General features: G+C 54.2%; 1 pseudogene; it reads left to right on the top strand.

The window, feature by feature from the left end:
- The first annotated feature begins 5061 nt into the window (after positions 1-5061).
- On the top strand, positions 5062-10069 carry LOC141729555 (uncharacterized; annotated as a pseudogene).
- Positions 10070-10997: the final 928 nt, after the last annotated feature.

The following is a 10997-nucleotide window of genomic DNA, read 5'->3' as shown; positions in this document are numbered from 1 at the left end:
TCCAGAGCAGGTTTAAACAGCTCCAAAGAAAAAGAAAAATCAAAGTGCAGGGAACTTCTGCCTCAGAGACCTAAAAACTGACTGAAAGCAAAGGAGAGCTCTGTCCTGCTGTCTGTCCATCCAGCAGCTGGAATGTAGAGGAGTGAGTGCAGTTTCTGAAAACAAACTGCAGCTTCTTCCTCCTCCCTTCGCTCTCAGAACCAGCCTTAAAGGTGCAGAACTCATTTCTGGGCTAAACAGACCCATGAGGGTACGAGCATCATGAAGTCACCCCAGGACACCCCTGTCAGGGTCAGGGGGTCCTGTCCCCGCCTCATCTCCGGGCTGCCCGGAGTCCCCCAGCTCCGGTATCGCCCCTTCCCCTCTCCCCGCCCCGGGGGTCCCCCGTTCCACAGCCCCGGCTCTCACAGGGATCCCCAAAACCAATGTCCCGCCCCGTCGGTACCGGGCCATCCCCACGTGGACCCCCCGGGACCCTCCCGAGGGGCGATCGCGGCGCCTCTTCCCCCGAAAAAGCTCCTCTTGGAGGGCTCGGAGATATCCGGGGCTCGAGTCCGGGATCTGCCGGCTCCGAACACTCTCCAAAATATCCTCCCGGAGACCCCTGGCTGGAGCCGGGGCGAGCTCGGCCTCCGCCCTCCCCTGCGGCTCGGGGCTGGGGGCGATGCTCCCGGGGCAGGGGGTGCTGCAGGCTCAGCGTGCGGGCGTTGCGAGCGCGATTCTCCCGCTCCCGCTCCTGCTCCTCCTCTTCCTCCCGCACTTCCTCCGCTCCCAGCCCGGACCCCCCTTTCCCACCGCTCTGCCCCGCGGCCCCGCAGCACCGGCTGCTGGGTGGGGGAGCCCCCGATCGGTCCCAGGGCTGGGCAGGGGGCTCGGGGACCCCCCCGGGGCGGATCCGTCCCCCGGCCCGAGCCCCAAATTCCGCTCCGGGGCCGCCGGGCTCTGCGTCCCGCCTGGCAACCGGTGAGTCATTAGCGGGAAAAGATCTGGTTGGCTGGAAATTGGTTAGCGCCTCTTCTGATTGGCTGGAATTGTAAAAGGCGCTTCGCCCTGCCGGTGTTCCTGGGAGCTGCGGAGTCCAGGCGGGAGCCTTTTCCAGTTTCTTTCTGTTCTGTGAGTCCTCTTCCCGATTTCTTTCTCTCCCTTTCTCCTCCCTATTTCTTGTTCCGTTCAGTCCACGTTCAATAATCGTCGGTTGCGTTCCCACGCCCTCATTCGCTCCATCACTGGGGAAGAGGCGTCTCTCCCTCGCGGGGTCGTAATCCATGGGCAGGGTCCCTTCCCACCCCAGTCCTTCCAGGACTCGCTTCTATTTCCTCCCTCCCTCTGCTTCCAGAGGGGAAGGTGCTGGAAAATGTCCATCAAAGCCACCTTTGCTGTGTGCTCTGGGAGCCCACAGAGCTGCTGGATCTTCTCCCCTTGGGAGAGAAGCTCCTTGGGAGGCACGGCAGGAGCAGCACCCTGGGAGCCTCGGGAATGCCCCTCTGGGATCCACGGCAGACAGTGCCAGGGTCTGGAATTCCAGTTCTCAGCTATTAAAAGATGTTCCTGCCCTTGAGGGCAAAGCTGTCAAGAAGGAGCCAAAAGCCAAGTGGAGCAAGATCTTACAGTGGCATTTCACTGCCAGCCTTCCTAACTTCACCCATGGCTGCTGTAGCTCCTGAATTGGGAATTAAATCCGGGCACGGTCTTTGGTGTGAGCTGCCCTGGGTCAAGGGAGACCCTGAGAGAGAAACAGAGCAGGGGAAGAGAGGCAGGAGAGAAAGGAGGGCACAAACACAATCAGCTGAGAAGGTGGCACTCTGAAAACAGACCAGAACTGACTGAAAAGCAATATAACAGAAAGGAATAATTTTGCATCTTTTAGTTACTATCAAAATACAATTTCTTCCCCTTCTCACAAATCTCATCCCAGTGTCATTCAGCAGGGCTGTCAAAAAGTCCTTAACTCTGGGTGGATGTTCCAGGCTGCAGCCACAAGGAAAGAGGGAATGGGGATTTTCCTGCTCCTGGGGAGTTTGACATCCTCAGCTGAGGAGAGGAGGAGGCACCAGAAGAAAAGGGCAGCCAGGCTTCACCCTTCCTCCAGAAAGAGGGTGGAAATCTCTCGTCCTGTCTGCAGCTGCTCCCACTGCAGGGATATGAGGGCTGATTCCAGAGCCCCAAAGGTCACAGTCAGGGCTGCCCTCAGGGAATGCTCGCCTGGTATGGAGGGGCAGTGTGGGAGCACCTGGATCTTGGAGCACCCAGCTGCCCCCATGTTTGGAGGTGCCTGAGGAGGGCTGGGATGATGCCAGGGACATCCTGCAGTGACATCCCCCCTGTCCTGCTCTGGGCGAGCTCAGTCCCAAACCTGACCCTGACCCTGGTCTCAGTCTCGCTCCATGTTTAGACACACTCACAGTTCTGTTTTCACTATTCTTATCTCAGTGCCTGACTCGTCTAGCCCCAGACAGAATCCCAACAGCAGCTCGAAAGCCAATCCCATGTCTCCCCTTAACCTCAATCCCAGTTCTAATCCAAATCTCAGCCCCAACTCCAAGCCCAGCCCCAATTCCAGCCCTTTCCTAAATCCTCAGCCCCAAACCAAATCCCAGGTTCAGCCCTTCTGGGGGTTTGGGGGTGTCTCTGTCCCTCTGACCCCGATGATGTTTGGGTGGGGTCACAGCAGGGCTGAGAGGGACAGAGACCCCCCCGGCCTCCGCAGGTGTGAGACGGTCAGAGAGCCCCCCCAGCCCCGAGCACCCTCAGCGGTGAGAGGGACACAGAGCCCCTGGTCTCCAGCCCTTCACAGGCATTGCCTGAGGCCAGAGGGATGGAGACCCCCCGAGCATCCCCCAGGGTGAGAGGGACAGAGACCCCTGAGCATGCCCTGGGCTGAGAGGGACAGAGACTGCCCCGAGCACCTCCTGGGCTGAGAGGGACAGAGAGCCCTGGGCACCCCCTGGCACAGGGGTGAGGGGGAGGGAGACCCCCCCAGGCATTCCCTGGGGTGAGAATGATGGAGACCCCCTGGGGAATGCCCTGGGGTGACAGGGACAGGGACAATCGCAACAAATTCCTCCTGAGCGTCCTCCAGGGTGCGAGGCACAGAGACTCCTTGAGCATCCCCAGGGCACTGGACAAAATAAACTAGGCAGAAATCAAACTTAATCCTACATAAAATACTTTGATGAATATTTGATTTTCCCGAGAGTCACATGTGATGGAAATGCAAACAAATCCCAAACAGGAATTAACTGACAATAGAAGAAATTCTGTGGCAATTCTACGTTTCATTGGTTCCTGCACAGCTCCAGCTCAGCTGCTGGCAGGTTCCAATAAAAGAAAAGCGGAAATTAGGCCCAATACAGATTATTAAAAGGAAGGGGAAACTCTGTGTAGCTATCACAATGGTGACAGGGATGTAGAGGAATAATGATTCTCACATTTGGCAAAGAACGCAAGCCTGTGAATTCCAGAGTTATTTGCGAATTTAGCTACTTGAGCTGGGCTTTTTGTGGGATTTATAGCAGCCTTGTGTTCCTCACCATGGGGTGAATGAACCTTGTCAGTCTCACTGGCATCATTTACTCCCTTTCCTCCAGTGATTTTAACAAACTTTTCAAGGAAGGACAACAAAATATTTTCTTTTTCACTGGCCACCTACAACAGCCAATTTCCTCATCAGTTCTCCCATAAGTTGTTCAGAGGAAGCTGTGTCCAAGTTTCCAAGAGTTCCTCCAGAGAGAACCACAACCTCCTCCTTGGAGGGAACCATCCTGTTGTCAAAGGCACTTGGGGTCAGACAACAGTGCCCTGAACTCACTATGGAAAAATAATGTCGCAATCTGGTTAAGAAAATTGTTGGAGAGATTCCTCTGCCCCAATTAAGATGCTAAAAAGACCAAATCCAAGGTGGATTTTATTGAACAGTAAATGTGAGGTAGAGAGAGAGATGGAAAGAAAGAGAAAAGGGGGGAGAGTAAGGGAGTGAGAGGGACAGAGACCTCCCCTGGAGCAGGGCAAGTGTGACATTGTCCCCTGTGTGTATGGCCTTCCTGGGGTGGGGGTTTTACACCTGAGCCAGTTTGGGTAAGGGAGGTGGTGTACACCCCCTGAGCAGGGATTACCCCACTGTTTCAGGTTGCCATGCAAGATGTAACCAAATGCATGTTTTCAATCCCAAACTTCAGCAACTGCTATAAACAGGTGGGGCAGTGTTCTTTACCTCTTCCATGACTCAGCCCTGATAACGCCCTCCAGGGGAGATATCTTCTGTGAATGGGCCATTGAGTGTCACTGCAGGACTGATAAAATTCCATCATCCCATTGTGGGATGCTCCGCCCAGGGGGAGGAACCAAGCATTCCTACCTGGATATAAGCTGAGACTTGCTACAACCAGGAGCAGCTTGCCTACTGGATTCCCAGAGGACCAGAGCTCCATAACCTCCACTGGACCTTCAGAGGAAGACCAGACCCTTCTACAGGATCACAGCTTTGACAGAATCACGTTCATCACTCCAACAGGACTGCAGCCACCATTTAATGGGACTGCTGCCACCACCCTGACCAACAGGGTGTCAGGTTATATCCTGACTATGTGAGTTTAAGGCAGTGTTTCTGTATCATTGCCCTGATCCTAATTTTGTTTTTGAATTGGAATTCTGACTTAGACTCTCCCCTCTTTTGCCTTCAATCTGGTGCAAAATTTAGTGTGCTCATTTCTTGTTTTCCTCCCAAAACAGAATTTCCCGTTCCTAAAACTTAGCCAGATGGAAGAGGGGGCTGTGAGGAAGAGGAAGATGCCCCAGGACACCCAGGCAGGTGAGGAGGAAGTCAGTGCCCCTTTCCCCCTCTGTTCTGCTCCGTCTCCCAGCCCAGCACAGCCCCCGGCTGCAGGACAACCCTGCTGCCAACACCATCCTACCGGGGATTCACTGGGGGGATCTCCTTCCCCTTCCCTGTGGCACGGAGGCAAATCCCATCCTTTCCTTGTCTTTCCTCCCCCAGAGAAGAAGCTGAGGATTGGGACCAGGGAGGACAAATCCCCACAGCAGAACCTCAAGGAAGAGGCCGTTATGAGTGACTCCAGGTCACAGGAATCCAACAGGGAGGAAAATCCCCACAGATTCCATAGGAAGAGGGGCTCCAAACCCAGTCTGGGGTGCTCTGAGGAGGAAAGACCCACCCTGAGCCAGGAAGGTGGACAGAGATTCATCCAGAGCTCAGAGCTGGTGGTCCATGAGCAGCTTCATGATGGAGAGAAGCGCTACAAGTGCTTGCAGTGTGGGAAGAACTTCAGACAGAGCAGCACCCTGATCCGCCACCAACGCATCCACACTGGGGAATGGCCCTACGAATGTGGGGAGTGTGGGAAGGGCTTCAGCTGCAGGTCAGAACTCATCAGGCACCAACGCATCCACACTGGGGAGAGGCCCTACGAGTGTCCCCAGTGTCAGAAGAGGTTTCGGACCAGCTCCAATCTCCTCCAGCACCAGCAGTTTCACACAGAGGAGAGGCCCTTCCGCTGCCCTGAGTGTGGGAAGGGCTTCAAGCAAAACTCCAACCTCATCAGGCACCGGCGCATCCACACTGGGGAGAGGCCCTACAAGTGCCCAACCTGTTGGAAGAGGTTTCAGAGCAGCTCCAATCTCCTCCTGCATGAGTGGATTCACACGGATGAGAGGCCCTTCCGCTGCCCTGAGTGTGGGAAGGGCTTCAAGCACAACTCCCACCTCATCACCCACCAACGCATCCACACTGGGGAGAGGCCCTATGAGTGTCCCCAGTGTGGGAAGAGCTTCACCGATAGCTCTAACATGACAAAACACCAATGGAGGTGCCAGTAAGGGAAGCCCTGCGAGTGCTCCAGCTGCAGGAGGAGCTTTGTGAACTGGTCCAGCTTCATCCCAAATGGAGGTCTAACGTTGGGAAGAGTGCGGGTGATCCATGTTCCCTATGATCCATGCTGGGAAGACAACTGCCCCAATACCTTCCCCTGTCAATGACATGGTATAGACCTGAAGAACATGAGGGTCTTTCCATGGCCCTGTCATTACATTCACTCTCACCTCAGGTTATTGCCAGGGGCAGGAAAGGGACTCTCTCTCTCCCTGAGAAGAAGGGTGTCCTTTCCAAGTGGGGGGAGGCCAGGTGGGTCTCTGTCCCTCTCAGCCCTGCTGTGACCCCACCCAAACATCATCGGGGTCAGAGGGACAGAGACAACCCCAAACCCCCAGAAGGGCTGAACCTGGGATTTGGTTTGGGGCTGAGGATTTAGGAAAGGGCTGGAATTGGGGCTGCGTTGGAGTTGGGGCTGAGATTTGGATTAGAGCTGGGATTGGGGTTAGGGCTAGACATGGGATTGGCTTTAGGGCTGGGGTTGGGATAGATGAGTTTGGGACTGGGATGAGATAAAATACAGAACTGTGAGTGTGTCTAAATGTGGAGTGAGACTGAGACCAGGATCAGGGTCAGGTTTGGGACTGAGCTCACCCAGAGCGGGGCAGGGAGGATGTCATGGTGGGAAGGTTTGGGGAAAATCCTTTTTTGGAGAAAATCAAGGTGTGAATGCCTTGGGTTGTTGACTCCTCCAACCCACGTCCATTTCTAGAAGTCACCAGATGTCCAAGAATCAAGAGTGAATCAAAAAAAGCCACCAGGAGTTTCCCATTTCCAGTCTCATCCCTCTTGGGTTATGGTTGGTCCCCCATCTCCGGGCTGGTGGGGATCCCATGGGTCCTAGAGATCCCTCCTCTCCAGGGTCCTGCTTTTGGATTCTGGGAGGTTCTGGGGTCCCAAGGTCCCCCTCTCCAGCCTCCCCTCAATCCAGTAACTTGAGGTTGGTTCCCCCTTCTTTCCACCACCCTGTCCTGGTTAAGGGCAAATTTGGTTGAAACCCTCCAAAAGGAGTTTCCTCTAGAATGCCGATTCAGCAGCCCCACCCTCAGCCAGTCCGGGAAAATATTTCCGGGGAGAAAAGTCTAAAAAAACTTTATTTTACAGGCAAAGCATTCACCAGCACAAAAATTGAACAATATTAAGCAATAAAACGTCCTGCTGCTCCAAAATAGATGACAAACTCCGAAAGTCCCATCTTTGGTTGTAGCTCAGGGCACTCAGTGTCTTATCAGTGCCTTATCAGTGGCTTATCAGTCTCTTATCAGTCTATTTTCAGTCTCTTATCAGTCCGTCCAGCGCTGGAAATGCCTCGGCCCAGGCTCATCCCAGTGGGCCTCAGGTGGGAGCTGCTGGTGGTATTCTGGTTTTTCAGTCCAGAGCAGGTTTAAACAGCTCCAAAGAAAAAGAAAAATCAAAGTGCAGGGAACTTCTGCCTCAGAGACCTAAAAACTGACTGAAAGCAAAGGAGAGCTCTGTCCTGCTGTCTGTCCATCCAGCAGCTGGAATGTAGAGGAGTGAGTGCAGTTTCTGAAAACAAACTGCAGCTTCTTCCTCCTCCCTTCGCTCTCAGAACCAGCCTTAAAGGTGCAGAACTCATTTCTGGGCTAAACAGACCCATGAGGGTACGAGCATCATGAAGTCACCCCAGGACACCCCTGTCAGGGTCAGGGGGTCCTGTCCCCGCCTCATCTCCGGGCTGCCCGGAGTCCCCCAGCTCCGGTATCGCCCCTTCCCCTCTCCCCGCCCCGGGAGTACCCCGTTCCACAGCCCCGGCTCTCACGGGGATCCCCAAAACCAATGTCCCGCCCCGTCGGTACCGGGCCATCCCCACGTGGACCCCCCGGGACCAGCCCGAGGGGCGATCGCGGCTCCTCTCCCCCCGAAAAAGCTCCTCTTGGGGAGCCCGGAGATATCCGGGGCTCGAGTCCGGGATCTGCCGGCTCCGAACACTCTCCAAAAAATCCTCCCAGAGACACCTGGTTGGAGTTATTTGGGAATTTAGCTACTTGAGCTGGGCTTCTTCTGGGACTTTTAGCAGCCTTGTGTTTTTCATGTTGGAGTGAACGAACCTTTTGAATCTCGCCGGTATAATTTGCTCCCTCTCCTCCAGTGATTTTTACAAACTTTTCAAGGAAGGACAACAAAATATTTTCTTTACAATCCAGACCAACAACAGCCATTTTCCTCATCAGTTCTTCCATAAGTGACTCAGAGGAAGCTCCGTCCAAGTTCCAAGAGTTCTTCCAGAGAGAACCACACCCTCCTCAGAGGAGGGAACTGTGCTGTTGTCAAAGGCACTTGGGGTCAGGGAACAGTGCCCTGAAATCACAGCGCGAAAATAATGTCTCAATCTGGTTAAAAAACTTACTAGAGAGATGCCTCTGCCCCAGTTAAGGTGCTAATTAGACCAAATCTAATGTGGATTTTATTGAACAGTAAATGTGAGGTAGAGAGAGTTAAAAGAAAGAAGAAAGCGGGGCATGGCAAGGGAGTGACAAGGGACAGAGACCTCCCCTGGAGGGGGCCAAGTGTGACATTGTCCCCTGTGTGTGTGTGCCCTTCCCAGGGTGGGGGTTTTACAGCTGAGCTAGTTTGGGTAAGGGGGGTGGTGTACACCCCCTGAGCAGGGATTACCCCACTGTTTCAGGTTGCCATGCAAGATGTAACCAAATGCATGTTTTCAATCCCCATCTTCATCAACTGCTGTAAACAGGTGGGGCAGGGTTCTTTATCTCTTCCATGACTCAGCCCTGATAACGCCCTCCAGGGGAGATATCTTCTGCTAATGGGCCATTGAGTGTCTCTGCAGGACTGATAGAATTCCATCATCCCATTGTGGGATGCTCCACCCAGGGGGAGGATCCAGACATTCCTACCTGGATATAAGCTGAGACTTGCTACAGCAGGAGCAGCTTGCCTACTGGGTTCCCAGAGGATAAGAGCTCCATAACCTCCACTGGACATTCAGAGGAAGACCAGACTTCTCTGCAGGATCACTGCTCTGACAGAACTACGTTCACCTCTCCCACAGGACTGCAGCCACCATTTATTGGGACGGCTGCCACAACCCTGACCAACAGGGTGTCAGGTTATATCCTGACTCTGTCAGTTTAAGGCAGTGTTTCTGTATCATAGCCTTGATCTTCATTTTGGTTTAGAATTGCAATTTTGGTTTAGACCCTTTCCCAGGTTTGCCTTCAAACCAGTACAAAACTCAATGTGGTCATCCCTTGTTATTCTCCCAAATCAGGATTTCCCATTTCCAAACATTTGCCAGATGGAAAAGGAGGCTGAAAGGAACAGGCAGGATCCCCAGGACACCCGGGCAGGTGAGGAGGAAGTCAGTGCCCATTTCCCCCTCTCTCTGCTCCATCTCCCAGCCCAACATGGCCCCCAGCTGCAGGACAATCTAGGTGCCAATGCCGTCCTACCGGGGATGCACTGGGGGGATCTCCTTCCCCTTCCCTGTGGCACGGAGGCAAATCCCATCCTCTCCTTGTCTTTTTTCCTCCAGACAAGAAGCAGAGGATGGAGACAAGGGAGGAAAAATCCCTGCGGAAGAACCTGTAGGAAGAGGCTGTTATGAGTGACTCCAGAGCACAGGAATCCAACGGGGAGGAAAATCCCCAGAGATTCCACAGGAAGAGGGGCTGCAAACCCAGCCCAGTGTGCTCTGAGGAGGAAAGACCCTCCCTAAGCCAGGAAGGTGGACAGAGCTTCAGACAGAGCTCAGAGCTGGTGGTCCATGGGCAGCTTCATGATGGGGAGAAGCCCCACAAGTGCCTGGAGTGTGGGAAGAGCTTCAGGCAAAGGAGCATCCTGATCCAGCACCAGATTATCCACACCGAGGAATGGGCCTACGAGTGTGGGGAGTGTGGGAAGGGCTTCAGCTACAGGTCAGAACTCATCAGGCACCAACGCATCCACACTGGGGAGAGGCCCTACGAGTGTCCCCAGTGACAGAAGAGGTTTCAGACCAGCTCCAGTCTCCTCAAGCACCAGCAGATTCACACAGAGGAGAGGCCCTTCCGCTGCCCTGAGTGTGGGAAGGGCTTCAAGCACAAGTCCACCCTCATCATTCACCAAGGCATCCACACCGGGGAGAGGCCCTACGAGTGTCACCAGTGTGGGAAGAGCTTCACCCAGAACTCTGCCTTCACCAGCAACCAATGGAAGCACTGGTAAGGGAAGGCCTCCAATGCCCCAAGTGCAGGAGGATTTTGTGCACTGCCCCAACTCCAATCATTGGAGTATCCACATTGTGAAAGAGCCCTGATGATCCATGTTCCCATGATCCATGCTGGCAGGACACCGTTACATTTTTCCTGTCCCTGCCAATGACATGATGTGGGATAGAAAAACATGAAGGTCCGGCCATGGTCCTGTCATTACATTCACTCCCACATCAGGTCATTGCCAGGGGCAGGAAATGGACTCTCTCTCTCCCTGAGGAGAAGGATGAAATTTCCAGGAAGGGGAAATTGTGGCCAGGAAGACCCAGAAAGTTGTGTGGTAGTTTTTCCTGTAAACAGTCCCTTCTGTTATCAATATTGTTTCTGTTTTTGTTTGTTCCTTATCTCGTTGCTGTTCTCAGTAAATTGTTCATTTCTCAGCCCGGAATCTTTGACTTTTGTGCTTTTCATGGGAGGCAGGAGGGCAGCACGGTTTTAGAAGGAGCAGGAAATTGGGGAATCCCATTCCTGAACCCCGGCCCATGAAAACCGAGCATCCCAGCTGGTCCCAGCCCTGGTGGCCATGGCAACAGCCTTGGGAGTGGGTCCCTGGCTGGGGCTGTGGGAACCTCTTCCCTCTGGTGCCCAGGGACAGGAGTGGAGGGAACGGCTGCAGCTGAGTCGGGGCAGGCTCAGGTTGGATGTCAGGAAAAGGTTTTTGCCCAGAGGCTGCTGGGGCCCTGCCCAGGCTCCCCAGGGAAGGGTCCCAGCTCCAGGGCTCTCTGAGCTCCAGCAGCGTTTGGACAGCGCTGCCAGGCCCAGGCTGGCATTGTTGGGGTGTCCTGTGCAGGGCCAGCAGTTGGACTGGAGGATCCTGATGGATCCCTCCCAGCTCAGCCAATTCTGTGGTTCTGGGATCCCATGAGCCTGGAGATGGGGCT

This window comes from Zonotrichia albicollis, chromosome 7 (assembly GCF_047830755.1).
Source record: "Zonotrichia albicollis isolate bZonAlb1 chromosome 7, bZonAlb1.hap1, whole genome shotgun sequence".
NCBI lineage: Eukaryota > Metazoa > Chordata > Aves > Passeriformes > Passerellidae > Zonotrichia > Zonotrichia albicollis.
This window is presented reverse-complemented; position numbering and strand designations above follow the sequence as displayed.